Genomic DNA, 11059 nt, shown 5'->3' on the forward strand with positions numbered 1-11059 from the left:
AAGTTTTCCCAAGAGCACTCACTCCAGTTAGAGGGTGCGTTATCAGGTATTGGAGCGTTGAGAGATGACGCACAACAACAGTTTCTACCACAAAACCATGATTCCAATAACCTCCGCGGTCGAAATAACTGTAAAGTACGTCACCATCAACATGACTACCGCTACAATCAACCTGGTCGCTACGTTCCTGCATTCAACCCACAAAAAGTGTCAGAGCACAAGGGTAACAAAGAGTTGAAGGATGATCAAAACGTAGACCAATATTCTCCAGAAGTTCCACTACGGGAAGAACTAAAGCAAGAACAATTTGAGAAAAGGGTAAAAGATAAGTCACAAGGACTAGACGGGGAATTACCGGACACCAGGTCCGCAGGAATTAACACCCATAGCAAGGACGTTAAAGTTAAAATTTCTCCCGCTCTCATTCAAGACCCTATCCAGGACCCGCTTGATCAAGAAACAAGCCCCCGGGCTTTGTCTATAGACTCTGATACAAAGTGTCACGCCCTGTCCATAGAGAGGCTTTTATTCTCTATTTTGGTTAGGCCAGGGTGTGACTAGGGTGGGCATTCTAGTTTCTTTATTTCTATGTTTTCTGTTTCTATGTTTTGGCCAGGTATGGTTCTCAATCAGGAACAGCTGTCTATCATTGTCTCTGATTGGGAATCATACTTAGGCAGCCTGTTCTTCCACCTTAGTTGTGGGTAGTTGTCTGTGTTAGTGGCCTGTATAGCCCTAGTCAGCTTCACGTTCGTTTTTTTGTTGTTTCTTGTTTTTGTTGGCGACATTCAAAATAAAAAGAAATGTACGCTCACCACGCTGCACCTTGGTCCGGTCATTTTCACCCTGACGACGATCGTGACACAAAGGTTGCAAAGAAAAAGGTCAAACGCTTCGTTAAAGCCAAGCCCACTCAAAATCGGAAAAGTCAATCTGCTTCCACCTTGAACAGAAATGGCACATCACGTCGTTGCAAACAACCACTCCACTTTGTGGGGAATATGTCCACTTAACACGAATCTAAACGGCCATACCTGGAAACAGTCCTGGAGGACTGCTTAACTTGTCATGCGCTAATTGATTCGGGTATCACTCAATATCACTCATCTCTCAAACATTGTTCGACGATCTCAAAAGGGCTTTGAAGCCAACTAAACGTTAGTTAAAAGTGGAACAATGCAACACTACACTTCGAGGGGTCACTCAGACTACCTCGCCTCTCACATTGAGAGTCATGCTGAAACTACACTTCAAGGACGTATCGCTCGTTCACCCTGTGTATGTTACCAGCCTCGAAACTGTACCCTTGCTACTTGGAGCAGACTTGATGGATCGATTACTCCCATTAATGGATTGGAAAACCAACCAGGTATGGTCACAGGTCACAGGGCCTTCTCCACTGACCACACTGTCTTCCCCTAACGCTAGCTGCAACTCAGTCATTCATGAGGGGTATCTGTCGAAAGCACCCCTTGGGAGAAAGGCGTTTAGAAACCTCTTGTTGCAGAATCCGATCCAAGGAGATATTATGATATCTCGACACATTCCATCAGCCAACCTGATTGACCATTCTTTTCATGATTTCGAGCCAGCTGTCCCTGTGAATAAGCAACTTCCCTCCTCCTTGCAGTCATGCAATACGGTAGTTGAGATGAACTCCTCTTGCCCTTCGGACACTTCCGCAGGCACTGCGGCCATCTCCTCAAGAAAAACATTGATGCGCAGAGTATACTCTGCTTCCGATGATACACCTTCCGCTTTGTTGGGGACTGTCACCCCTTACAATGACACTAATGGTGTCAGTCCAGCAACTGACCCGAGGACTCCCACTGGTGATACACTTTGCAATATCACAGACCGATATCCTTGTCTCAGTTCGCAGGTACTAAAGAGGTTGCCACACGCGGACGCGGTGGTGACTGACATGCCTCGACAGCCACTGAGTGTTTTGAAGCACAAACACCAGGAGATTTGGTTGAAAGGTTACAGCCATTCTCATAACAACGCGGCCGCTGACAACTCGTACATAGTGTCCGACCTTTTCGTTTGCGCCTCGGACACCAACACCACCCGCTGGTGGGGGGGTCCCGAGACACAAAGGGGGGGAATAGTAGCCCAGACCCATGATGAGCCCCCGGTGGGGGGGTCGAGACTACGGACAACACTGTACGAGGCCGCCAGAGCATAAATCAAATCTAGTTGTAAACTCCCCTATGAGAACAGTGAGGAGCAGACAGGCCCCTAGACGGGGATTATCTTAGAACACATCTAAGATAGCACTGAGGTGTACCACACTGGTTGTAAAGGAAGTCCAGAGGACTTGTCCACCTCCAAAACAAATGGCAACAATAATCATTCCTTGCCATGTGTAGGTTCAACTACAATACAACTAGTAAAATGCTCCAATCATGTGTTCCGGAAGTATAATATTTCAGAATAAATCGGTAGGATAACTGGTCCCCTTGAGTACCAGCAACAGTCTGTCCAGCTACAATCAGTAAGAAGGTTGGAGACCTAACCAATCAAAATACCCTTGACAACAGCGACATAGGAGTCACTCAGAGTGAAACACGTGGAAGGGAATCTCCAGTGCACTCTTTCAATGGTTAACACACATGTCACTAATAAATATAATCCTCCATTCAGGAGGAAAATTATTAGAAGTCATGAACCATGATCACACCACGTACGACTGGTCCAATACTTAAACAGTACTCCCGTCATGAGGTTAGCTCCTCCGTGGATAACATAGCTATGAAATAGACTTCATACCTATCGCCACTACAATAGTGAAAGACACAGTGACTTGTAGGAAAAACTACTACAGACTCCCTTTACACCAATTCTGACTGACCTCCAGGCATTGACCAGAAAATTACCTGACTACGTCAGACTCATTCTGAACAAGTTGCAATCTGCCAGGATACTTGGTTTTCTTCCCTTGACATGCGCGCTTGTGTAAGCATAAACGCACATGCACAARGGAACATCCAATTAGGATTTATGCTAGGATCACTTAAGGGTCCAAGCAAAATACCAGCCTTAGTAAAGTTGAACATTTACTTCTAGGCCTTTGACTCTACAGCACTCACCAGTTTTCTTCCCAGAAGTCCATWGGTCATCCCTGTCGACTGCCCAAAACTAGTGCCTTACAGCTGTAGACTTATCATATAGTTATCAACTTAGGATGGTGCCTAAGAAACACACCAAGTAGGAAAACCCTAGATATTGCATTGGAGACAATGCCATGATAGTCATTTTGCCAGAACATTGGACGTATATAGAATACAGTCCAATTAGATGATTTTTGTGTGAGAACTATATTTTGTATATCTTTTGTTTATGCTTTCATTCCTTTTCGGTTCAGTTCCTTTGACACTTAGGAAGTGATAGAGCCATAAACAAAGTCCCCATACAACCATCACTTTGTGCCACAATGCCGCTCATTGTGGAATTAATGTAATTATATATATTTCATGAGTATGTGTGCGTTGTTAATATCTGCCTAAGTTACTGCCCAGATCTTCCAGTCTGGACGACCACCAGACGACGGGTCCGGAACGGCAACCCCAAATCTGGACACCCACGGCCCATCCTTGTGGCGGCATGCCCCGCTGTCAGAGACTACCAAGGTAAACCACCAGAGGGGGGACCGCAACGGCGATCACCAACCAGGACATCCCTTGGCCCTTCCTGGGGTACTTTGCAGCTTCCAGGGAACCTATCAAGGTAAACCAACAGAGGGGGGGACCGCAACGGCGATCACCAACCGGACATCAACTGCCCATCCTTGTGGTGGACTGCTCCGCTTTAAGAGAAGCCTATCAAGTGCAAACACCAGAGGGGACTGCAACTATGATCTACAAACAGGACTTCACGTGGTCATGATTTTATGTTGATTTGGAACTTGCAGGACAAACAAGATCCAAACCACCAGGGGGGTATGTCATGACGTTGCCCTCTTTGGGTACAGCGAGCACTACCCTCCTCCCTCTGCACCAGCCCTTTTCTATGCACCATCCCCCCACCTTCCTGTCTCCTACACCCAGGCTGCTGTGGTCAGAGATGTCATAAATTCCTAGAGGAGATTATCTCCTCATTGCCACAGTATAGAGAGAGTGAGATTTCATAGAGAGAACAAAGGAATTTCTTCCACCTCACAGAACTTGAGGTCCGAACAATATTTATGTTCTGGAGAATGTATAACAGGCCGGTGAAGAATCCAGCTACGAACTGGTCCGTTTGGTACAATTTTGTGAAACTCATGAGAGACAATACGGCCACATTACCATAACGCTGTTTATACAATAGCCTCAGATATGAGGCTTACATCTAATTGTYGTATAAGATGAATGAGTGAGGATGATACTGTTTGTGAAATTGTGTAATGTGATTTTGGACTGTTTAATGAAGGAAACTCCAATTCCCTTTGGAGTTTAACTAAATCAGAGGACCACCCATGAGCACAGTTATGGTCTGGCGTCCTGGGACAGGCCCTTTTCTGCTCTTCCGAATAAACCCCCCAACCGGGTTTTCTATCACCAGACCAGCTTACCTTGATAACGAGAGGGCCAAGGTTTGAGAGGAGACCAGCTTACCTCGATAACGAGAGGGCCAAGGTTTGAGAGGAGACCAGCTTACCTCGATAACGAGAGGGCCAAGGTTTGAGAGGGGACCGAGCTTACCTCAATTACGAGATGGCTAAAGGTTGCAGACCAGCTTACCACGAGAGGGCCAAGGTTTGAGTAGAGACCATAAACCTGAGTATAAGCTAAGGTTTGAGTAGATGGCTGAATCTTTTAACCATACCACGTGGTTAAACTCTTAGACTATCGATATCGACAGAATAAGAACAAGTCTTTGATATTAATTACTAGCCTGCAGCTAGGAATTCGGTATCATTGAACGCGAAGACCGACAACCGCCGAAACATCTATTCTATAACGACATGAATGAATGTCACTCTGAATTAGCCATTCTAACCACGACAGAGAGAGAGAGAGAGAGAGTGGACAGACTCTCCAACAGAAACAAACTTTTCAACAGAGATCCCGACGACACACTGAGCGTAAATATATATATTGATTGCAATTGTTCCCAAATGAGTGAGCGTTCATGTGCAAAGGATTAGCATTTCAATTGTTATAATTATCACTCTGTCTAACAAGCCGCCTTACCGGTTTAGCCCACTAGGGCACATCCTCCTATCATTTCTTTGTAAACATATCTATTTTGTTTGTTTGTGTGATGCATTTCTGTGAATTACTTAGTAAATACATTATTTCAAGACAATTGATGTATGGATGACTCATAGTGAAGACTGAGTTCGTGCAGATAACCAACAATTTACGACGTTTGGAATGAGACTAACGTGAGGTAAATAATAATTCATTAATCAGAAGACTAAGTGATCAGATATTAAAATATCTGAACATTATATTAGGAAAATTATAACTTTGTAATCTGAATATTTTCCTTGGTGCCCCGACTTCCTAGTTAATTACAGTTACATGATTAAGTAGTTTAATCACGTAATAATAATTACAGAGAATTTTTGATAAAGATAAGTCTTCAGTTTTAATTATGCCAAAGACACAACAGTTCAGAACTTTTGTGAAACATCACAAAAGTGATGTTGTGTGTATATCACATTTGCCATATACACACAAATATATGGCAAATAGAAATCACAACTGGATGGTCTTCAGAGATAGATGGGAGGGGTTGAGGGTAGCTGAAGGATGGGACTAAAAACAAACAAAAGATAACTATTGTAAAATATACTGTGTTTGTAAAATGTATATAGTATGTATAAGCTGGAAGTAGAAGCCTAAGTGTTGTTGTCCATTAGTTTACTCCAATTAGGGGAGGGGTGGTATATATATATATATACAGTACAAGTCAAAAGTTTGGACACACCTACTCATTCTGGGTTTTTTCCCTATTTTCTAGAATAACAGTGAAGACATCAACACTATGAAATAACAGATATGGAATCATGTAGGAACTCAAAAAGTGTTAAACAAATATATTTTATATTTCAGATTCTTCAAAGTTGCCACCCTTTGCCTTGATGACAACTTTGTACACTCTTGGCATTCTCTCAACCAGCTTCATGAAGTAGGCACCTGGCATGCATTTCAATGAACAGGTGTGCCTTGTTAAAAGTTAATTTGTAGAATTTATTTTCTTCTTAATGCATTTAAGCCAATCAGCTGTGATGTGACAAGGTAGGTACAGAAGATAGCGCTATTTGGTAAAAGACCAAGTCCATTATGGCAAGAACAGCTCAAACAAGAAACGAGAAACGACAGTCCATCATTACTTTAAGACATGAAGGTCAGTCAATCCAGAAAATTTCAATAACTTTGAAAGTTTCTTCAAGTGCAGTCGCAAAAAGCAACGAGCAGTATAATGAAACTGGCTCTCATGAGGACCTCCACAGGAAAGGAAGACACAGAGTTACCTCTGCTGCAGAGGATAAGTTCATTAGAGTTACCAGCCTCAAAAATTGCATCCCAAATAAATGCTTCACAGAGTTCAAGTAACAGACACATCTCAACATCAACTGTTCAGAGGAGAATGGGTGAATCAGTTCTTCATGGTCGAATTGCTGCAAAGAAACTACTACTAAAGGACACCAATAAGAAGAAGAGACTTGGAAATCTGTGCTTTGGTCTGATGTCTTTGTGAGACACAGAGTAGGTGAACAGATGATCTCTGCATGTGTAGTTCCCACCGTGAAGCATGGAGGAGGAGGTGTGATGGCATGGGGGTCTTTTACTGGTGACACTGTCAGTGATTTATTTAGAATTTAAGGCACACTTAACCAACATGGCTACCACAGCATTCTGCAGCGATACGCCATCCCATTTGGTCTGCGCATAGTAGGACTATCAATTGTTTTTCAACAGGACAATGACCCAAAACCAGCGATGCAAACTAGTCACCTTTCAGCAAAATAGGTGACCTACGTGATTCGTGTAGATCCGATGAGAAAAGTTTGTGGGGGTGAGGGGGGTTTGGATCACTACTGGCTGTAAGCGAATGAGTGATGTGCATTTGGAGCAATACTGGCTGCTATATCCAAGGCTCAGCCAATCGTTTACATAACAACAGAATGCAGCGCAGCACGAAACTGAAGAAAGAAGAGACAACCAACTTACTAGTTACAGCATCAGCGCGCGCTCTGGAAAGTCAGCTTGCCAGTTACAGCAGTGCGTCCCCTGAACAATAAGGAAGAGGTATGGTTAGGTGAGAATCCTTTCCAGTGAGACGGGGGTGAGAAGGTGATGAAGCGTACTTCATGAGCTGTAACCGAAAGACTACTGGCATTTGGAAAGTTTGAGGTGAGGGAGAAAGTGTGGTGGAATAAGTATAAGCATTGTTAAGTATCTTGCTAGCTGGATCGAATTCTCCGTTAGCTAGCCAGAGAAATGTTGAGCAACATTAGCCAACTTATCTGATCAAAGAATTTAGTTTCTGGTGTGAAAATTAGCTTGCAAATAACACAGACAGCTAACGTTACAACATCAGATGAGCTAACATTAGTAACCTAACCGATTCGCTATAGTGTTAACTGGTATACGACTCCTTGCCGCTCCTCAAGTTATAACGGTTGAGTTGCTTACTGGACCCTGGCAATCCTTGTGAAATGTTAACTAGTTAACTAGCTAACGAACTAACCACTATCTGTTAACTAATGTTTTCCCTCTACAGTATGCGGTTAATTTTCAGAATGAGAGAATCAGGTGAAAATGAGGCATTGCTTGTTAAACAAGTGGATTCAGTGATCAAGTGTAGCTGGAGCTGGGCCTGGCTTAAGCTAGATACCACTATAGAGGTGAAAGGAACACCACACACTTTGCCTCTTTCTCACTTTGACGTTGTAGAACAAATGTCCACAGGCAGAAAGTGTACAATGTAATAATGTGCAGTGTAGCCCAAAGAGCTTGTTCTTGCTGTGTTGAACTTGACATTAAAATGTGTGTGTGTGTGTGAGTGAGGGGGGATTATATATTGTTTTACTCAGTGAACGTTATTTTTGCACACATGTAGCATTGTGCACTTGATCGATGTCTATAGTGGCCACTAATAGAGCAAAAATAGAATGCCTGTTTGTTTCATTCTATTTCTACTTCAAGATATTTTTTTCCAAATGGCAATATTTATGTGTGTAGTTCTATTATAAAGGCTTTTTCTCAAGACTTGAGTGTCATTTGCAGTAGTCTAGGCAACAAATAACATTCGATTGCTTTCTTTACATTTTTTAGCTTTGAGTTAGGTTCACATTAACCATTTTTTATTTTACACACAGAGACAGATCATGTAGATCATATTCTTCGTTGTTTAATTAGTTAAAACCTGCATTTCCCCCTAGCAGGGATTTTTTGCATGTTTCAGTGCAACAACAAAAAAGTGTCACCTTTTTGGGCCCTCAGCAGTTTGCCTCCCAGCCCAAAACATACCTCCAGGCTGTGTAAGTGCTATTTGACCAAGAAGGAGAGTGATGGAGTGCTATATCAGATGACCTGGCCTCCACAATTACCCGACCTCAACCCAAATGAGATGGTTTGGGATGACTTGGACCGCAGAGGGAAGGAAAAGCAGCCAACAAGTGCTCAGCATATGTGGGAACTCCTTCAAGACTGTTGGAAAAGCATTCCAGGTGAAGCTGGTTTAGGAATGCCTAGAGTGTGCAAAGCTGTCATCAAGGCAAAGGGTATCTACTTTGAAGAATCTTTATTTAATGATTCCATATGTGTTATTTCATAGTTTTGATGTCTTCATTATTATTCTACAATGTAGAAAATAGTCATAATAAAGAAAAACCTTTGAATGACTTGGTCTGTCCAAACTTTTGACTGGTACTGTATATTTACCCAAAAAAGATATACAGGGGATTGCAGACAATTACCGTGATGGAAACTACAATCTACCTGCAATATTAAAGCTGATCTACCCCCCCCAAAAAAGATATATAAATAAATACAATCAAAAAGGGATAGGGAATGTATTGCAGATCTACTGTAGGTTATGTTCCAAATGGCACCCTAATCCCTATGGGCCCTGGTCAAAAGTAGTGCACTACATATGGAATACGGTGCCGTTTGGGACACACATGTAGTCAGTTGAATTAAGTATGGTAAACAGAAGGGGGATAGTGATCTGAGAACCGACAAGTGACTCGGTTTCAAAGAGCTTGGCACCAGCCCCTGGTATAGAGGCAGTCTGCCTAGAAAGGTTCTCTACCTTTAAAATGGCCACCAGGAAACTCAATCAGCGCCTCGTTGGAAAGCTGCTTTCCTCTTTACGTTTAAATGGTAACAGTAAAACGTTTTTAAACAGTGTCACAAAATGAAGATGGAACACCAAGACAAGAGAGACAACAGCGAGTTGTTCCCCGAAACTAGATGTCTGTCAGTCTGTCTGTCTGTCTGTCTGTCTGTCTGTCTGTCTGTCTGTCTGTCTGTCTGTCTGTCTGTCTGTCTGTCTGTCTGTCTGTCTGTCTGTCTGTCGGCTCCCTCATGGATGTCGATAATGGCAGCCCCCCGCACCTCTCAGATTCAGAGGGGTTGGGTTAAATGTGGAAGACACATTTCAGTTGAATGCATTCAGTAGTACAACTCACTAGGTATCCCCCTTTCCCTTTCTATATACATGCTGACGTATATATCTACCTAATTCAAATACTTCATCTTACTAATGTGTCCTGATTCCTCTAGTAGTAGTATCCTGCTATGAGCACTGATACGTCTGTTGTTGGTACTGACATTCAGGGAGATGGTAAAAAAAAATGTTTTCTTTGTGTTGTGTGGCGATGGGGGAATTAACAAGTAAGCAATGCGTTTGGTTGCACGCAGCCACGCAGGATTCACCTGACTGAATGTGCCTCTCTATCACAGCTGGTGTATAATGTCTTTCAATCCACCACTCCTGTTAACCTAACCCTCAATTTGCTGGGATTTGAACTCTGAATTACAGCTTACGGAAGGAGTTTAACAGCTGGTACAAGGGTTTCTCCTGCATTTTTAATCACATGAATTAAAGATGGCCTGAAATGCTTCCTAGACCTCCGTCAGCATTGATACAATGCAAGTACACTGTAGGTAGGCGAGTCGCGTGGGGATGCGAGGTCTGTTATGCTTTACCACCTCTGTAAGCACGCACTATAGGATCAGATGCAAATTAACCTCGGGTTGAAATAAAGCCTGGAAAACAACAAGCAACACATTCTATCTGATTTCTTAGCTATGTGCAGAAATGAGAGGGTGGACTAGCTTAGCTTATGGAGCATTGTTAGCTTTTCATGCTATATCCCAGCTGAGGGGACTAGCCTATCCTCGTTTATGGAGCGTTGTTAGCTATCCCTGCTATATCCCAGCTGAGGGGACTAGCCTATCCTCGTTTATGGAGCGTTGTTAGCTATCCCTGCTATATCCCAGCTTAGGGGACTAGCCTAGCCTATGGAGCTGTGTCTGCTAACTGCTATATCCCATCTAAGGGGACTAGCCTAGCCTATAGAGCTGTGCTTGCTAACTGCTATATCCCATATAAGGGGACCAGCCTAGCCTACGGAGCTGTGCTTGCTAACTGCTATATCCCATCTAAGGGTACTAGCCAAGCCTATAGAGCTGTGCCTGCTGTAACTGCTATATCCCAGCTCTTAGCCTCAGGTGCAGCATCTTGTTGGGTTCCAGATGTATAGCGTGGTCCCATAGCACTGATCCCTATTAGGCCTTGCCAATTATCTCCCCCCTCTGGAAACTCTGGTGCAAACTAGCGGCTGGTCCACCCAGACTGAGAGCTTCCAGGGTTCAGAGGGTTAATGACAGGTGAGGCGGGTGACCAGCGATCAGTGCTGGTACTTTGGTCATAATTACAGTTTGACTGTTTGACCCAGTCATTTAACACAAGGAAACCACCACTTGGAAACCACCACCCCAATTCTTTTATATGTCTAGCGTCTCCATTACGGGGAGTAGAGGCCTGTTTTGTCCTCTTGTTAAGTACACGGACGGACGGACGGACGAAGGAGAGGGAGAAAAAGAGAGAGAGA

This window comes from Salvelinus sp. IW2-2015, linkage group LG12, assembly GCF_002910315.2.
Source record: "Salvelinus sp. IW2-2015 linkage group LG12, ASM291031v2, whole genome shotgun sequence".
In the NCBI taxonomy this organism is placed as follows: domain Eukaryota; kingdom Metazoa; phylum Chordata; class Actinopteri; order Salmoniformes; family Salmonidae; genus Salvelinus; species Salvelinus sp. IW2-2015.